Source organism: Bombina bombina, chromosome 6 (assembly GCF_027579735.1).
Source record: "Bombina bombina isolate aBomBom1 chromosome 6, aBomBom1.pri, whole genome shotgun sequence".
NCBI classification, from domain to species: domain Eukaryota; kingdom Metazoa; phylum Chordata; class Amphibia; order Anura; family Bombinatoridae; genus Bombina; species Bombina bombina.
The window spans coordinates 722490743-722511599 of NC_069504.1; positions in this window are offsets into that span (position 1 = coordinate 722490743).

Below are 20857 nucleotides of genomic sequence, written 5' to 3' on the forward strand. Positions count from 1 at the left end.
ATTAACCCCTATCCTGCTGATCCCGCACCTCGCCGCGACTAAATAAATAGTTTAACCTCTAAACCGCCGTTCCCTGAACCCGCCGCAACCTATATTAAATTTATTAACCCCTATACTGCCCCCCCTACCACCGTCGCCACCTATAATACATTTATTAACCCCTATCCTGCCCCCCACTACACCGCCGCCACTGTAATAAAATTATTAACCCCTAAACCTAAGTCTAACACTAACCCTAACACCCCCCTAACTTAAATATTAATTAAATAAATCTAAATAATATTTCTATTATGAACTAAATTAATCCTATTTAAAACTAAATACTTACATTTAAAATAAACCCTAATATAGCTACAATATAAATAATAATTATATTGTAGCTATGTTAGGATTTATTTTTATTTTACAGGCAAATTTCAATTTATTTTAACTAGGTACAATAGCTATTAAATAGTTATTAACTATTTAATAGCTTACGTAGCTAAAATAAAGAAAAATTTACCTGTAAAATAAAAACTAACCTAAGTTACAATTACACCTAACACTACACTATTCTTTAATAAATTATTCCTATTTAAAACTAAATACTTACCTGTAAAATAAGCCCTAAGATAGCTACAATGTAATTAATAATTACATTGTAGCTATTTTAGGAATTATATTTATTTTACAGGTAACTTTGTATTTATTTTAGCTAGTTAGAATAGTTATTAAATAGTTATTAACTATTTAATAACTACCTAGCTAAAAGAAATACAAAATTACCTGTAAAATAAATCCTAACCTAAGTTACAATTAAACCTAACACTACACTATACTTAAATTAGTTAAATAAATTAACTACAAATCACTACAATTAAATACAATTACATAAACTAACTAAAGGACAAAAAATAAAAAAGCTAAGTTACAAAAAATAAAAAAAATAAGTTACAAACATTTTAAAAATATTACAACAATTTTAAGCTACTTACACCTAATCTAAGCCCCCTAATAAAATAACAAACCCCCCAAAATAAAAAAATGCCCTACCCTATTCTAAATTAAAAAAGTTCAAAGCTCTTTAACCTTACCAGCCCTTAAAAGGACCTTTTGTGGGGCATCCCCCAAAGAATTCAGCTCTTTTGCCTGTAGAAAAAAAATACAACCCCCCCAACATTAAAACCCACCACCCACATACCCCTAATCTAACCCAAACCCTCCTTAAAATAACCTAACACTAATCCCCTGAAGATCATCCTACCTTGAGTCGTCTTCACTCAGCTGAGCAGCGATGGAACCGAAGAGGAGACCCGGAGCGGAAGAAGTTATCCTCCAAGTGGCGCTGAAGAAATCTTCCATCCGATGAAGTGATCCTCTAAGCGGCGCTGAAGAAGTCTTCCATCCGGGCGATGTCATCTTCCAAGAGGTGCTGAAGAAGTCTTCTATCAGGGCGATGTTATCTTCCAAGCAGGGTCTTCAATCTTCATCCCGCCGACGCGGAATATCCTTCTTTACCGACGGACTACCGACGAATGAAGGCTCCTTTAAGGGACGTCATCCAAGATGGCGTCCCTTCAATTCCAATTGGCTGATAGGATTCTATCAGCCAATCGGAATTAAGGTAGGAAAAATCTGATTGGCTGATTGAATAAGCCAATCAGATTCAAGTTCAATCCGATTGGCTGATCCAATCAGCCAATCAGATTGAGCTCGCATTCTATTGGCTGATCCTTCTTTACCGACGGACTACCGACGAATGAAGGCTCCTTTAAGGGACGTCATCCAAGATGGCGTCCCTTCAATTCCAATTGGCTGATAGGATTCTATCAGCCAATCGGAATTAAGGTAGGAAAAATCTGATTGGCTGATTGAATCAGCCAATCAGATTGAGCTCGCATTCTATTGGCTGTTCCGATCAGCCAATAGAATGCGAGCACAATCTGATTGGCTGATTGGATCAGCCAATCGGATTGAACTTGAATCTGATTGGCTGATTCAATCAGCCAATCAGATTTTTCCTACCTTAATTCCGATTGGCTGATAGAATCCTATCAGCCAATCGGAATTGAAGGGACGCCATCTTGGATAACGTCCCTTAAAGGAGCCTTCATTCGTCGGTAGTCCGTCGGTAAAGAAGGATGTTCCGCGTCGGCAGGATGAAGATTGAAGACCCCGCTTGGAAGATAACATCGCCCGGATAGAAGAATTCTTCAGCGCCTCTTGGAAGATGACATCACCCGGATGGAAGACTTCTTCTGCGCCGCTTGGAGGATCACTTCATCGGATGGAAGATTTCATCAGCGCCGCTTGGAGGATAACTTCTTCCGCTCCGGGTCTCCTCTTCGGTTCCATCGCTGCTCGGCTGAGTGAAGACGACTCAAGGTAGGATGATCTTCAGGGGATTAGTGTTAGGTTATTTTAAGGGGGGTTTGGGTTAGATTAGGGGTATGTGGGTGGTGGGTTTTAATGTTGGGGGGGGTTGTATTTTTCTTTTACAGGCAAAAGAGCTGAATTCTTTGGGGCATGCCCCACAAAAGGTCCTTTTAAGGGCTGGTAAGGTAAAAGAGCTTTGAACTTTTTTAATTTAGAATAGAGTAGGGCATTTTTTATTTTGGGGGGGTTTGTTATTTTATTAGGGGGCTTAGATTAGGTGTAAGTAGCTTAAAATTGTTGTAATATTTTTAAAATGTTTGTAACATATTTTTTTTATTTTTTGTAACTTAGCTTTTTTATTTTTTGTACTTTAGTTAGTTTATGTAATTGTATTTAATTGTAGTGATTTGTAGTTAATTTATTTAACTAATTTAAGTATAGTGTAGTGTTAGGTTTAATTGTAACTTAGGTTAGGATTTATTTTACAGGTAATTTTGTATTTCTTTTAGCTAGGTAGTTATTAAATAGTTAATAACTATTTAATAACTATTCTAACTAGCTAAAATAAATACAAAGTTACCTGTAAAACAAATATAATTCCTAAAATAGCTACAATGTAATTATTAATTACATTGTAGCTATCTTAGGGTTTATTTTACAGGTAAGTATTTAGTTTTAAATAGGAATAATTTATTAAAGTATAGTGTAGTGTTAGGTGTAATTGTAACTTAGGTTAGTTTTTATTTTACAGGTAAATTTCTCTTTATTTTAGCTAGGTAAGCTATTAAATACTTAATAACTATTTAATAGCTATTGTACCTAGTTAAAATAAATTGAAATTTGCCTGTAAAATAAAAATAAATCCCAACATAGCTACAATATAATTATTATTTATATTGTAGCTATATTAGGGTTTATTTTAAAGGTAAGTATTTAGTTTTAAATAGGATTAATTTAGTTCATAATAGAAATATTATTTAGATTTATTTAATTAATATTTAAGTTAGGGGGGTGTTAGGGTTAGTGTTAGACTTAGGTTTAGGGGTTAATAATTTTATTACAGTGGCGGCGGTGTAGGGGGGCAGGATAGGGGTTAATAAATTTATTATAGGTGGTGACGGTGTAGGGGGGGCAGGATAGGGGTTAATAAATTTAATATAGGTTGCGGCAGGGTCCGGGAGCGGGGGTTTAGGGGTTAATATGTATAAAGCTTGCGGTGGGCTCCGGGAGCGGCGGTTTAGGGGTTAACATATTTATTATAGTGGCGGTGGGCTCCGGGAGCGGCGGTTTAGGGGGTAATATATTTATTTAGTTGCAGCGGTGTAGAGGGGGCAGATTAGGGGTGTTTAGACGCGGGGTACATGTTAGGGTGTTAGGTGCAGACATTTCCCATAGGAATCAATGGGATGTATGGCAGCAGCAAACTTGTACTTTCGCTATGGTCAGACTCCCATTGATTCCTATGGGATCCGCCGCCTCCAGGGCGGTGGATTGAAAACCAGGTACGCTGGGCCGGAAAAGTGCCGAGCGTACCTGCTAGTTATTTGATAACTAGCAAAAGTATACAGATTGTGCCGAACTTGTGTGCGGAACATCTGGAGTGACGTAAGAATCGATCTGTGTCGGACTGAGTCCGGCGGATCGAAGTTTACGTCACAAAATTCTACTTTTGCCGGTCTCTAGCCTTTGATAACTAAGGCGAATCAGCCTCGCCACAAATACGCTGTGGAATTCCAGCGTATTTGAGGTTGACGGCTTGATAACTACCCCCCTTAATCTGCCGCCCCGACATCGCAGACACCTGCAATTTATTATTAACCCCTAATCTGCCGTTCCGGACACCGCCGCCACCTACATTATATGTATTAACCCCTAATCTGCTGCCCCAACATCGCCGACACCTACATTATATTTATTAACCCCTAATCTTCCACAATTACACCTAACACTACACTATAATTAAATTAATTACCTAAACTAAATACAATTAAATACAATTTTAAAAAATTATCTAAAGTACGAAAAAAAAACTAAATTACAGAAAATAATAAAATAATTACAAGTTTTTTAAACTAATTACACCTAATCTAATCCCCCTAATAAAATAAATAAGCCCCCCAAAATAATAAAACCCCCTACCCTATACTAAATTACAAATAGCACTTAAAAGGGCCTTTTGCGGGGCATTGCCCCAAAGTAATCTGCTCTTTTACCTGTAAAAAAAAGTACAATACCCCCCCAACATTAAAACCCACCACCCACACACCCAACCCTACTCTAAAACCCACCCAATACCCCCTTAATAAAACCTAACACTAACCCCTTGAAGATCACCCTACCTTGAGAAGTCTTCACCCAGCCGGGCCGAAGTCCTCAACGAAGCGGTCCTCCAGATGGGCAGAAGTCTTTATCCAAGCTGGCCAGAAGATGTCCTCCAGACGAGCAGAAGTATTCATCCAGACGGCATCTTCTATCTTCATCCATCTGGCGCAGAGCGGCTCCATCTTCAAGACATCCGACGCGGAGCATCATCTTCAAACGAAGTCCAACTGAAGAATGAAGGTTCCTTTAAATGATGTCATCCAAGAATTCTATCAGCTAATCAGAATTAAGGTCGAAAAAATCCTATTGGCTGATGAAATCAGCCAATAGTATTGAGCTTGCATTCTATTGGCTGATCCAATCAGCCAATAGAATGCCAGCTCAATCCTATTGGCTGATTGCATCAGCATATAGGATTTTTTCTACCTTAATTCCGATTGGCTGATAGAATTCTTGGATGACATCATTTAAAGGAACCTTCATTCTTCAGTTGGACTTCGTTTGAAGATGATGCTCCGCGTCGGATGTCTTGAAGATGGAGCCGCTCCGCGCCGGATGGATGAATTCTATCAGCCAATCGGAAATTCAAGGGACGCTATCTTGGAGCATCCTCTTCAAACGAAGTCCAAATGAAGAATGAAGGTTCCTTTAAATGACCTCATCATAGGATTGAGCTAACATTCTATTCGCTGATTGGATCAGCCAATAGAATGCAAGCTCAATCCTATTGGCTGATTTCATCAGCCAATAGGATTTTTTCAACCTTAATTCTGATTGGCTGATAGAATTCTTGGATGACATCATTTAAAGGAACCTTCATTCTTCAGTTGGACTTCGTTTGAAGAGGATGCTCCGCGTCGGATGTCTTGAAGATGGAGCCGCTCCGCGCCGTATGGATGAAGATAGAAGATGCCATCTGGATGAATACTTCTGCCCCTCTGGAGGACCTCTTCTGGCCGGCTTGGATAAAGACTTCTGCCCATCTGGACCGTTTCATTGAGGACTTTGGCCCGGCTGGGTGAAGACTTCTCAAGGTAGGGTGATCTTCAAGGGGTTAGTGTTAGGTTTTATTAAGGGGGTATTGGGTGGGTTTTAGAGTAGGGTTGGGTGTGTGGTGGGTTTTAATGTTGGGGGGGTATTGTACTTTTTTTACAGGTAAAAGAACTGATTACTTTGGGGCAATGCCCCACAAAAGGCCCTTTTAAGGGCTATTTGTAATTTAGTATAGGGTAGGGCTTTTTATTATTTTGGGGGGCTTTTTTATTTTATTAGTGGGATTAGATTAGGTGTAATTAGTTTAAAAAACTTGTAATTATTTTATTATTTTCTGTAATTTAGTGTTTGTTTTTTTCGTACTTTAGATAATTTTTTAAAATTGCATTTAATTGCATTTAGTTTAGGTAATTAATTTAATTATAGTGTAGTGTTAGGTGTAATTGTGACTTAGGTTAGGATTTATTTTACAGGTAAATTTGAATTTATTTTAACTAGGTAGCTATAAAATAGTTAATAACTATTTAATAACTGTTCTACCTAGTTAAAATAAATACAAAGTTGCCTGTAAAATAAAAATAAATCCTAAGCTAGCTACAATGTAACTATTAGTTATATTGTAGCTAGCTTAGGGTTTATTTTATAGGTAAGTATTTAGTTTTAAATAGGAATAATTTAGTTAATGATAGTTATTTTATTTAGATTTATTTAAATGATGTTTAAGTTAGAGGGGTGTTAGGGTTAAACTTAGATTTAGGGGTTAATACATTTAATATAGTTGCGGCGACGTTGGGGGCGGCATATTAGGAGTTAATAAATGTAGGTAGGTGTTGGCGATGTTAGGGACGGCAGATTAGGGGTTAATAAAATTTAACTAGTGTTTGCGATGCGGGAGTGCGGCGGTTTAGGGGTTAATATATTTTTTATAGTGGCGGCAATGTCCGGTTCGGCAGATTAGGGGTCAAAAATATTTTTTAAGTGTTTGCGATGTGGGGGGGGGGGGGCTTCGGTTTAGGGGTTAATAGGTAGTTTATGGGTGTTAGTTTTTAGCACTTTAGTTAAGAGTTTTATACTACGGCGTTAGCCCATAAAACTCTTAACTACTGACTTTTAAATGCGGTATCAGTCTTGACAGGAGAGGATGTACTGCTCACTTTTTGGAAGACTCGTAATACCGGCGTTATGCAAGTCCCATTGAAAATATAAGATACGCAATTGACAAAAGTTGATTTGCGGTATTTTCGAGTCTGACCAAAAAAGTGAGCGGTGAGCCTGTCATTTCAAGACTCTTAATACCAGCAGGCATTAAAAAGCAGTTTTGGGACCTCTCAACGCTGCTTTTTAAGGCTAACGCAAGACTCGTAATCTAGGTGTATGTTATCCAATGTATATTTAACTGTTAATACGTAAACACATGATTCTACCCATTAGCGATATAGCATATATCCGATCCTGGTATCACCACGATATTTTCAACAGCTGTTATTGTTTTCAACTTTCACATTGGACAATCGCGTCTTAGCGTCTGGTTGCCATGGTAAAACGTGTGACGTTTACGTCACGTGACGCTGTGCAACTTCCGGTTTGCGGTCGAGATTTCCGGTTAGTGGTTATTAGCAGGGGTATATAGGAGGGTAAGTGTTTATGATTTTGTATGCTTATTTTGAAAACGGGGGTGACCCTGAAACGTCAATAAATACATCAGTATTTTTGGATTTAAAGACCCTGTGAGTGACTCCTTCTTCCATTGTTTTATATATATATATATATATATATATATATATATATATATTCCAAACCAAAAAAAAGGAAGAGAGAAGGGTAAGAAGAAGTAAACCTCCACATTAAAGGGATTCAGCACTCTTTTAACAAATATTACAGCAAGTCAAAAAATTGTTTTTATAAATATAAATAATTTCTAAGGACAGCAATTCCTCCTGGGTAAACAGATTGTATCTGTTTATTAGAAACAAATTAGGATAGACCACCAACATATAGTATAAGATGCATAAATATCATACAGCTACCAATTGCAAGAGTCTCTGTGCACAGATAGTCAATATCCTGTATCCAGAAAGGGAATATCGAAAACATAGTGTACATTTCTCCACAATTATGCAGTTGTCTTTATTAGTTCTAATAAACAGATAGATTCTTTCTACAGTGGAGGGATCTGTGTCCATAGAATTTATTTTTATTTATAAAAAAAAAATTGACTTGCTGTCATATTCGTTAAAAGACTGCTGAATCCCCTTTCTGTGGAGGTGTACTTTTTCTTACCCTCCTCTCTCTTCTTTATTTTTGTTTTGGAATTGAATATATAAGGGTCTACACCACTGCCCATAATTTGGGTCATTAGTGGTGATGTCTCGAATTGTTCGCCGGCGAATAGTTCCCGGCGAACATAGCTTGTTCGCATTCGCAACGGCAGGCGAACATATGTGATGTTCGATCCGCCCCATATTCGTCATCATTGAGTAAACTTTGACCCTGTATCTCACAGTCTGCAGACACATTCCAGCCAATCAGCAGCAGACCCTCCCTCCCAGCTCCTGGACAGCAGCCATTTTAGATTCATTCGGAAGCTGCTTTCTTAGTGAGAGGAGGGACAGTGTAGCTGCTGCTGATTGAATAGGGAAATCGATAGCTAGGCTAGTGTATTCAGTGTCCACTACAATCCTGAAGGACTCATCTGATCTCTGCTGTAAGGACAGCAACCCCAAAAGCCCTTTTTAGGGCTAGAATATCAATCTGTTTTTTTTTTCCCTGTGTAATCTAATTGCAGTTGCCTGCCTGCAAGCATGTGTGTCAGACTCACAGCGTATACTGTGCCCACTTGCCCAGTGCCACCACTCATATTTGTTGTAACAGTAGTGTAAATTTAAAAAAAAAAAAAAATTGACTGTGAAACATCAGTCTGCTAGTGTAATCTAATTGCAGTTGCCTGCCTGCCAGCATGTGTGCCAGGCCCACTTGCCCAGTGCCACCACTCATATCTGTTGTAACAGTAGTGTAAATATAAAAAAAAAAACTTTTTTGACTGTGAAACATCAGTCTGCTAGTTTAATCTAATTGCAGTTGCCTACCTGCCAGCATGTGTGCCTGGCTCACAGCGTATATTGTGCCCACTTGCTCAGTGCCACCACTCATATCTGTTGTAACAGTAGTGTAAATTTAAAAAAAAAAAAACTTTTTTGACTGTGAAACATCAGTCTGCTAGTGTAATCTAATTGCAGTTTCCTGCCTGCCAGCATGTGTGCCAGGCCCACTTGCCCAGTGCCACCACTCATATCTGGTGTAACAGTAGTGTAAATTAAAAAAAAAAAAAAACTTTTTTGACTGTGAAACATCAGTCTGCTTGTGTAATCTAATTGCAGTTGCCTGCCTGCCAGCGTGTATGCCAGGCCCACTTGCCCTGTGCCACCACTCATATCTGTTGTAACAGTAGTGTAAATTTAAAAAAAAAAAACTTTTTTGACTGTGAAACATCAGTCTGCTAGTGTAATCTAATTGCAGTTGCCTGCCTTCCAGCGTGTGTGCCAGGCCCACTTGCCCAGTGCCACCATTCATATCTGGTGTAACAGTAGTGTAAATTAAAAAAAAAAAAACTTTTTGACTGTGAAACATCAGTCTGCTTGTGTAATCTAATTGCAGTTGCCTGCCTGCCAGCGTGTGTGCCAGGCTCACAGCATATAATGTGCCCACTTGCCCAGTGCCACCACTCATATCTGTTGTAACAGTAGTGTAAATTTAAAAAAAAAAACTTTTTTGACTGTGAAACATCAGTCTGCTAGTATAATCTAATTGCAGTTGCCTGCCTTCCAGCGTGTGTGCCAGGCCCACTTGCCCAGTGCCACCATTCATATCTGGTGTAACAGTAGTGTAAATTAAAAAAAGAAAAACTTTTTTGACTGTGAAACATCAGTCTGCTTGTGTAATCTAATTGCAGTTGCCTGCCTGTCAGCATGTGTGCCAGGCCCACTTGCCCAGTGCCAGCACTCATATCTGGTGTAACAGTAGTGTAAATTAGAAAAGAAAAAAAACTTTTTTGACTGTGAAACATCAGTCTGCTTGTGTAATCTAATTGCAGTTGCCTGCCTGCCAGCATGTGTGCCAGGCTCACAGCGTATGCTGTGCCCACTTGCCCAGTGCCACCACTCATATCTGGTGTAACAGTAGTGTAAATTAAAAATAGAAAAACTTTTTTGACTGTGAAACATCAGTCTGCTTGTGTAATCTAATTGCAGTTGCCTGTCTGCCAGCATGTGTGCCAGGCCCACTTGCCCAGTGCCACCACTCATATCTGGTGTAACAGTAGTGTAAATTTAAAAAAAAAACTTTTTTGACTGTGAAACATCAGTCTGCTAGTGTAATCTAATTGCAGTTTCCTGCCTGCCAGCGTGTGTGCCAGGCTCACAGCGTATACTGTGCCCACCTGCCCAGTGCCACCACTCATATCTGTTGTAACAGTAGTGTAAATTTAAAAAAAAAGCTTTTTTGACTGTGAAACATCAGTCTGCTTGTGTAATCTAATTGCAGTTGCCTGCCTGCCAGCATTTGTGCCAGGCTCACAGCGTATACTGTGCCCACTTGCCCAGTGCCACCACTCATATCTGTTGTAACAGTAGTGTAAATTTAAAAAAAAAAAACTTTTTTTACTGTAAAACATCAGTCTGCTAGTGTAATCTAATTGCAGTTGCCTGCCTGCCAGCGTGTGTGCCAGGCTCACAGCGTATACTGTGCCCACTTGCCCAGTGCCACCACTCATATCTGTTGTAACAGTAGTGTAAATTTAAAAAAAAAAAACTTTTTTGACTGTGAAACATCAGTCTGCTTGTGTAATCTAATTGCAGTTGCCTGCCTGCCAGCGTGTGTGCCAGGCTCACAGCGTATACTATGCCCACTTGCCCAGTGCCACCACTCATATCTGGTGTAACAGTAGTGTAAATTAAAAAAAAACCTTTTTTTAATTGTGAAACATCAGTCTGCTTGTGTAATCTAATTGTAGTTGCCTGCCAGCGTGTGTGCCAGGCTCACAGCGTATATTGTGCCCACTTGCCCAGTGCCACCACTCATATCTGGTGTAACAGTAGGGTAAATTTAAAAAAAAAACTTTTTTTAATTGTGAAACATCAGTCTGCTTGTGTAATCTAATTGCAGTTGCCTGCCTGCCAGCGTGTGTGCCAGGCTCACAGTGTATACTGTGCCCACTTGCCAAGTGCCACCACTCATATCTTGTTTAATAGTAGTGTAAGTGTACATTTAAAACCAAAAAAACTTTTTGGACTGTGAAACATCAGTCTGCTTTTTAGTGTCAGGCTCACAGCGTATATTGTGCCCACTTGCCCAGTGCCACCACTCATATCTTGTTTAATAGTAGAGTAAGTGTAAATTAAAAAAAAAAAAACTTTTTGGACTGTGAAACATCAGTCTGCTTTTTTGTGTCAGGCTCACAGAGTATACTGTGCCCTCTTGCCCAGTGGCACCACTCATATTTTGTTTAATAGTAGTGTAAGTGTACATTTTTAAAAAAATGAAAGGTAGAGGCAGACCACCCCGCAGGTGCCATTGTAGTCGTGGTGCTGTGATTCCCTTTGGCCCTAGAATAATGCCCAGTGTTCAGAGGTCACGTACCATGAACTCGAAAAGTTTTGAGGACATAGGTGACTTTTTAACACAGGACACCCAATCTTCTATAGCTTCCGCTCCGAACCTTGACGCACCATCCTCCTCCAGCTTATCTTCGGGCACCTCTCAAGTTACCACTCGCCCGCCTGCCGCCACCACCAACACTAGCACCACAGCCGCTTCACTTGATCTGTTGGAGGAGTTATTTACACATCATTTGGAAGAAATGAGTGATGTGCAACCATCATTGACAGAGGATGTAGATAACAGTGATATGTCTCAGTCAGGCAGCATTACAGACATGGAAGTACGGTGTGATGATGATGATGTTGTACCCGCTGCTGCTTCCTTTGTTGATTTGTCAGATACAAGTGAAGCGGTTGATGATGACGATGCGTCCATGGATGTCACGTGGGTGCCCACTAGAAGAGAAGAAGAACAGGGGGAAAGTTCAGATGGGGAGACAGAGAGGAGGAGGAGACAAATTGGAAGCAGGGGGAGGTCATCGCAAGGAGCTAGTGGCACAGCCAGACAGCATGCATCGGCAGCCGGGGTCAGCCAGACAGCACGCCAATCAACGCATGATGTTGCCACCACCAGAATGCCGTCATCGCAGAGCTCAGCAGTGTGGCATTTTTTTTGTGTGTCTGCCTCTGACAACAATGATGCCATTTGCAACCTGTGCCAAAAGAAACTGAGTCATGGGAAGTCCAACACCCACCTAGGTACAACTGCTTTGCGAAGGCACATGATCGCACATCACAAACGCCTATAGGATCAACACATGAGTACAAGCAGCACACAAACTCAAAGCCGCCATCCTCCTCCTGGTCCAGCATCTTCAGCCACGTCAACCACTGCTGTCCTCCTTGTTCCCTCTCAACCATCCGCCACTCTGTGTCTCACCTTGAGCAGTTCCTGCTCATCTGCCCACAGTCAGGTGTCTGTCAAGGACATGTTTGAGCGTAAGAAGCCAATGTCACAAAGTCACCCCCTTACCCGGCGTCTGACAGCTGGCTTGTCTGAACTCTTAGTCCGACAGCTTTTACCATACAAGCTGGTGGAGTCTGAGGCATTCCAAAAATTTGTAGCTATTGGGACACCGCAGTGGAAGGTACCCGGCCGAAATTTCTTTTCACAAAAGGCAATCCCCAATCTGTACTCGATTGTGCGAAAGGAAGTAATAGCATGTCTGGCACACAGTGTTGGGGCAAGGGTCCATCTGACCACTGATAGCTGGTCTGCAAAGCATGGTCAGGGCAGGTATATCACCTACACTGCGCATTGGGTAAACCTGCAGACGGCTGACAACCATGGAATGCGTGGCTCTGCAGAGTTGGTGACACCGTCACGACTTGCAGGCAGGCCTGCTGCCACCTCCTCTACTCCTCCTACTCCATCCTCTTCCATATCCTCCTTGACTGAGTCTTCTCTTCTCTTCTGCTGCTGCATCCTGCTCCACATCAACGGCACCCCCCCAGCTCCCCAGGTACTATTCCGCATCCCGGATACGGCAGTGTCACGCCATCTTGGGGTGGACTTGCCTGAAAGCAGAGAGTCACACCGGACTAGCACTCCTGTCTGCCCTGAATGCACAGGTGGATCAGTGGCTGACTCCGCACCAACTGGCTATCGGCAAAGTGGTTTCTGACAACGGAAGTAATTTGGTGGCGACATTGAAATTGGGCAAGTTGACCCATGTACCGTGCATGGCACATGTGTGTAATCTGATCGTACAACGCTTTGTGCATAAGTACCCAGGTTTACAGGACGTCCTGAAGCAGGCCAGGAAGGTGTGTGGCCATTTCAGGCGTTCAGACACGGCCATGGCGCACTTTTCAGATATCCAGCGGTGAAACAACATGCCAGTGAGGCGCTTGATTTGCGACAGCCCGACATGTTGGAATTCAACACTCCTAATGTTCGACCACCTGCTACAACAAGAAAAAGACGTTAACGAGTATTTGTATGACCGGGGTGCTAGGACAGCCTCTGGGGAGCTGGGATATTTTTTGCCACGTTACTGGACGCTCATGCACAATGCCTGTAGGCTCATGTGTCCTTTTGAGGAGGTGACAAACCTAGTCAGTCGCAAAGAAGGCACCATCAGCGACATCATACCATTTGTTTTCTTCCTGGAGCGTGCCCTGCGAAGAGTGCTGGATCAAGCCGTAGATGAGCGTGAAGAGGAAGAGTTGTGGTCACCATCACCACCAGAAACAGCCTTATCAGCATTGCTTGCTGGACCTGCGGCAATGCTGGAAGAGGATTGTGAGGAAGAAGAGTCAGAGGAGGAATGTGGCTTTGAGGAGGAGGAAGACCAACCACAACAGGCATCCCAGGGTGCTCATTGTCACCTATCTGGTACCCGTGGTGTTGTACGTGGCTGGGGGGAAGAAGATACCTTCAGTGAGATCACTGAGGATGAGGAACAGGACATGAGTAGCTCAGCATCCAACCTTGTGCAAATGGGGTCTTTGATGCTGTCGTGCCTGTTGAGGGACCCTCGTATAAAAAAGCTGAAGGAGAATGACCTGTACTGGGTGTCCACGCTACTAGACCCCCGGTATAAGAATAAAGTTCCAGAAATGTTACCGAATTACCGCAAGTCGGAAAGGATGCAGCAGTTCCAAAATAAATTAAAAAGTATGCTTTACACAGCGTATAAGGTTGATGTCACAGCACAACGGGAATCTAACAGGGGAAGAGGTGAAAGTAATCCTCCGACTCCGACGACCACGCCGGCAAGGACAGGACGCTTTACAGACGTGTTGTTGATGGAGGACATGCAGAGCTTTTTAAGTCCTATGCATCACCACAGCCCTTCGGGGTCCACCCTCAGAGAACGACTCGACCGACAGGTAGCAGACTACCTCGCCTTAACTGCAGATCTCGACACTCTGAGGAGCGATGAACCCCTTGACTACTGGGTTTGCAGGCTTGACCTGTGGCCTGAGCTATCCCAATTTGCGATAGAACTTCTGGCCTGCCCCGCTTCAAGTGTCCTGTCAGAAAGGACCTTCAATGCAGCAGGAGGTATTGTCACTGAGAAGAGAAGTCGCCTAGGTCAAAAAAGTCTAGATTACCTCACCTTTATTAAGATGAATGAGGGATGGATCCCGAAGGGACTGACATTGGGCGATACATTTGACTAAAAAAGGCCTGATGAGATGAGCTGCCTTGGGCTAAAAATGGTCCACACGCTGCTGTATTTTATCTTCGAATGCCGGATGACTTGCGTGACTTATCCGCCACCAACTAGGGTTCAAGCCGCAATGTTTTAGGGCACTTTCTGCCTCGGAAACAAACATCAATTTTCTGGCCGCTGCTACAGCAGCGGCTGCAACAATAACTAATTTTTCAGGCATGTGTACATGCCAAATTTTTCTGGCCTCTGGTGCTGCACTGTGGCTTTAAAAACCACACCACTCATATCTGGTGGCACAGTAGATTGCACGTGCAGTGGCCCAAATTTGAAGTAGGAGGACCGACCAAGCATCTTTTTCCATCTCCCAGTTCCTAAAATCCATGCCATATACATGTCCCCTGATAGGGGACGTAACAGGGATTACACTGATAGGAATAGTACTACTTAACACACCACTCATATCTGGTGGCACAGTAGATTGCACGCGGTGCTCTGACAAAATGCAGAAGGACATTTGGCAGACGGACATTTAGCAGACGGACATTTGGCAGACGGATATTTGGCCGACAGACAGAAAGCTAAAGAATGTTCCGATTTCGGCCGAGGGCAAATACGTTCCAGAGTGCTCTGTTCTAATCAGAGCCTCGGGCGCCGCAACTGCCTTTGGGAACCTTTCCATGGGTTCCAGACCGCACGTCTTGTAATTCTCTGTCTGGGAAATTATCAAATCTATCTATCTATCTATTGTATCTATCAAATGTATCTATTGCATCTATTGATCTATCTATCTAATCTATGTATCTATCTATCTATCTATCTATCAAATCTATCTATCTCGTGGCCGGACTGTTATCTGACAGCCACTTGTGTTTCGGCCATGCCATATACATATCCATGCCATAAACTGATCAGAATAGTACTACTTAACACACCACTCATATCTGGTGGCACAGTAGATTGCACGCGCAGTGCCCCTAATTTGAAGTAGGAGGACCGACCAAGCATCTTTTTCCATCTCCCGGTTCCTAAAATCCATGCCATATACACGTCCCCTGATAGGGAACGTAACAGGGATTAAACTGATCAGAATAGTACTACTTAACACACCACTCATATCTGGTGGCACAGTAGATTGCACGCAGTGCTCTGACAAAATGCAGAAGGACATTTGGCAGACGGATATTTGGCAGACGGACATTTGGCCGACAGACAGAAAGCTAAAGAATGTTCCGATTTCGGCCGAGGGCAGATACGTTCCAGAGTGCTCTGTTCTAATCAGAGCCTTGGGCGCCGCAACTGCCTCTGGGAACCTTACCATGGGTCCCAGACCGCACATCTTGTAATTATCTATCAAATCTATCTATCTATCAAATCTATCTATCTATCTATCTATCGTATCTATCAAATGTATCTATTGCATCTATTGATCTATCTATCTAATCTATGTATCTATCTATCTATCTATCTATCTATCTATCTATCAAATCTATCTATCTCGTGGCTGGACGGTTATCTGACAGCCACTTGTGTTTCGGACATGCCATATACATATCCATGCCATATACACATCCCCTGATAGGGGACGTAACAGAGATTAAACTGATCAGAATAGTACTACTTAACACACCACTCATATCTGGTGGCACAGTAGATTGCACGCGCAGTGCCACAAATTTGAAGTAGGAGGACTGACTAAGCATCTTTTTCCATCTCCCGGTTCCTAAAATCCATGCCATATACACGTCCCCTGATAGGGGACCTAACAGGGATTACACTCATAGGAATAGTACTACTTAACACACCTTATAATAACGCAGAGAGAGGCAACGCAGAGAGAGGAGTCTGAAGAAGAGGAGTCAGAGGAGGAAGGTGGCTTTGAGGAGGTGGAAGACCAAACAAAGCAGGCGTCCCAGGGGGCTTGTTGTCACCTTTCGGGGACCCTTCGTGTTGTACGTGGCTGGGTGGAGGAAGAGACCTTCAATGACATCAGTGAGGACAAGGAACGGGACATGGCTAGCTTGGTATCCAACCTTGTGCAAATGGGGAGTTTGCGGTTGTGCAAATGACTGTTTGCGGTTGTTTGTGGTGCGTTAAAGGGACAGTTTAGGCCAACATAAACTTTCATGATTCAGATAGAGCATGTAATTTTAAACAATTTTCCAATTTACTTTTATCACCAATTTTGCTTTGTTCTCTTGGTATTCTTAGTTGAAAGCTTAACCTAGGAGGTCCATATGCTAATTTCTTAGACCTTGAAGCCCACCTCTTTTAGATTGCATTTTAACAGTTTTTCACCACTAGAGGGTGTTAGTTCACGTATTTCATATAGATAACACTGTGCTCGTGCACGAGAAGTTATCTGGGAGCAGGCATTGATTGGCTAGACTGCAAGTCTGTCAAAAGAACTGAAAAAAAGGGGCAGTTTGCCGAGGCTTAGATACAAGATAATCACAGAGGTTAAAAGTATATTATTATAACTGTGTTAGTTATGAAAAACTGGGAAATGGGTAATAAAGGTATTATCTATCTTTTAAAACAATAAAAATTCTGGTGTAGACTGTCCCTTTAAACGGGGAGTTTGGTCTGTCACTGTGAAGCGGGCGTAACCCTTACACTACCTGATCAATAAAATATCATACCTGATATTTTAAAGCACGTTATTCCAAACAATTTAGCAATGTTAGGTGATTTATGCCCTTTATGGCTTAAAAACAGACTCTGCATCAACTATGTAATTTTCCATGGGAGTTTTGCCATGGATCCCCCTCCGGCATGCCACAGTCCAGGTGTTAGTACCCTTGAAACAATTTTTTCATCACTATTGTGGCCAGAAAGAGTCCCTGTGGGTTTTAAAATTCGTCTGCCTATTGAAGTCTATGGTGGTTCGCCCGGTTCGCCCATTCGCGAACAGTTGCAAAAGTTTGTGTCCGCCGTTCGCGAATGCAAATTTTTAGGTTCGCAACATCACTAGTCTATATACATAAATATTTAGAATTTACAGAGCTTAATTCTATACTCTCCCGTTTAAGTTATATATATATATATATGTAACAGGGTTTGGCCTAGGCCCACAATTACCCCTGTGGGTCTTTACTCCAGCCACCTCCATGTGCTCTGCAGGCTGATCCTGAGTCTCTGCAACCTGGGAGTTGGGGTACATGACTGTGGCAGTGCCTCCCCCTGACTGGGCATCCAGGGCAAGAATGGGTTTCCCAGGCAGGAACATAATAAATAACTACAATACACACAGTAATAACAGTAAAACAGTATAAACATGTATTAAAGGATTATGGCAAATAAAATTAAGGCAAGTAATACAGTGGCTAACTAACACACCAACTCTCTCTAACCAGGCCCTGCACCCTCCCAAACCACCTGCAAACCCACCCTCAGGCTTCACCCTAATGGCTGATGGGTACCAGTTGGTGCAGAGAAATGTTGGGGCCCTTTAAGGTAATCTACATGCACTTAAACAGTTACAACTCATAGGAAGCTGCAATCCACAGGAAGAGCTGTTTATAAGTTTCTGTGATGGACAGAATGCCCTGTCAGTATGACAAGGGGAGAGGATACTCCTTACCACTAAACAGGATTCAGCTGCACAGGCTGAAGGGAAACTCCAAGGTCTGCCAGTCATTTACTTTGTCTGCATTCTTCTCCACAGCTCTCTCACAGGGTCAGACTGCAGCTGGCAGCATAACTAAATCAGCAGATCAGAGGAATGCTGTTACTTTACACAAGATGGAGTCTCTATGCAGCTCTCTCACAGGGTCAGACTGCAGCTGGCAGCATACACTGAATCAGCAAATCAGAGGAATGCTGTTACTTTACACAAGATGGAGTCTCTATGCAGCTCTCTCACAGCCAGGCCTCACACACTCCTTCACTGCTCTGACATATCTGCCTCCTTCTGTGTCTTACACTCTTCTCATAAGTTTCAATAGATTACATGACCAACCAGTCTGATAGTTACCTAGGCAACTTCTCCTGCAGACTGTATACAGGTGCAAATGTTCAACAGGAAACTGTTCAACAGGAGGGGCTACATATATATATATATATTGTGTGTGTTTTAATATATATATATATATATATATATATATATATATATATATATATATATATATATATATATATATATATATATATATATATATATATATATATATATATATATACAGTGCCAGATATCCCATTAGGCACAGTAGTCATGTGAAGTCTCATCTCATCACACACACATATAAAGTTTTTAGTGTGCACAGCTTTTCCTAAGCCAATCCAGTGTGTACTTCTATGTATTATTTAAAAAAAAAAATAGTTTTAATATAATGCTCCAGTGCACACTATAAGACTGTGTGCGCGAAGGTGGGTGGAGCAAAGTAATAGTGTCTTCCAATAGAGCAGTACTTCATTTTTCCAAACTTTCTTAACTTTGAGCTCTGTGCCTGAATTTTGATAAGACCCTTACATAAATCCACTTAGTCTAAAGAACTAACGCCACCCGCAGCATGTTTATAGCTGCTAGCAGTTTCAGCGGAATGGTAAGTAGCAAGTGTGCTTAATAAGCTAGCATATCCTTAAATGTAATGCCAACTCTGTCTTTTTACAGCAGCGCTCTTTTAAGCTGTTCCACTTCCTGCGCAAACTAACAATGCCTTATACTGATGAGCGCAACAATTAGAGAGTACTTTGCTGAACAAAGACGTGAGCATTACATTCTTGGTTTATCCTATAAATTGTTTGTGTGGGAATTTTTGATACCAGCAAAGTGCACAATCAGGTGCAATCAGAATCTCGGAGCTATATTATCTATATAAACTATTTGGGATCCTGTTTTGATGCCTGCTCCCAGTAGGAGCAGCAGATTTTTTCTATTGGCTAGTTACATGCTTTAGGAGCGAGTTCTGACAGTGTGTACTGGCTGTCAGTTTAAGTGCAATGCAGCAGTAGAAAAAGGCAACGGCAGGTAAAGGGAGAGAACAAAATAAAAAATGTAAAGTAAAATCATAAATCACAAACACCCGCACATCTGATACTGCCAGTAGAGGAACAGCGCGACTGTGTACTTCTGTTATAAATGTGCCGGTGGTGTGAGAGTTATGATCACTTTATCTTTGAACTGAACTGAAGGTGCCTGGTTTTCTTTTTTTCTTTTCTTTTCAACCAACTAATTCCCAAACAGCTGCAACATACTGCATAGTCATCTCCTCTTCAGAAGGATTTAGAGATCTCTTCTTACTGTGCACATTAACTTCATTTCAAGTATAAAGAGCTGTATAGCAAAAGCTACCAACATCATGCACAAATATAAAACCCTATCATTTACATAAATTAACGTTCTGGGGTTTTTTGTACTGAAATATGATAAATTAAAACCTTGGGCAAATGTGGAGATTACATGAAGCCATAATGCATTAATTTTATTAATTTATCTTTTAAGGGGAAGTGAACTAATACAGGCAAATAACATTTTAAAAATGATTCAGATAAATGAGTATAGCTTTTTACCAAAGGAAGTAGGCACATGGTATTTTATATATATATACAGGCAGTCCTCGGGTTACAGACATCCGACTTAAGTACAACTCGTACTTACATACAGAGAAAATAGAGCTTTATCGACAATCCTTCTTTCCAGGATAATCCAAAATACTGAAAATCCAATTGTCACAAGGACAGAAAGTGATGTGAAATTTTCTGAACAGGGGCACAGATAGCAAAACAAACTTTATCCTATGCTATCCAAAACAAAACAAAAAATGTTTGGCTAGAGTTTCACCTAAAAAAAGTGCCTGTTCCAACTTACATACAAATTCAACTTAAGAACAAAGCTAAAGTCCCTATTTTGTACGTAACCCGGGGACTGCCTGTATATATATATATATATATATATATATATATATATACATTAAAAATAAATATCAGTCTCCTAGGGCGCGATCCGATATAGATCGTAGTTTGCGGCGCAAGCGAGGGAACCCGCGTCGCCCGCAGTTTCAGCTCGCAACTCGAGCTATCCCATATACTGCGCCGTCAGATGCTAACGTGCCGTAAGTCAGATAAACCAGCGATGTCCAGATATCTGCGCAAGTACAAATTTCTGGCGTCGCCAGTGACTTGCGGCACGTTAGAAATTGCCGGCGCCTACAAAACCTGACTAAAGTCTAAATCACCCGCACTGTCTAACACGCCTCCCTAACATAGCCCGACACGTCTAACCCTCTATCCGCTATCCCCCCTCACTATCCTAACAATAACAATGTATTAACCCCTAAACCGCCGCTACCTAATAAAGTTATTAACCCCTAAACCACCGCCAGCTATATTAAATCTATAACCCCCTAAAGTGAGCCCCTAACACCGCCGCCATCTACCTTACCTACTCCCTAAAGTGACCCCCTACCCCGCCGC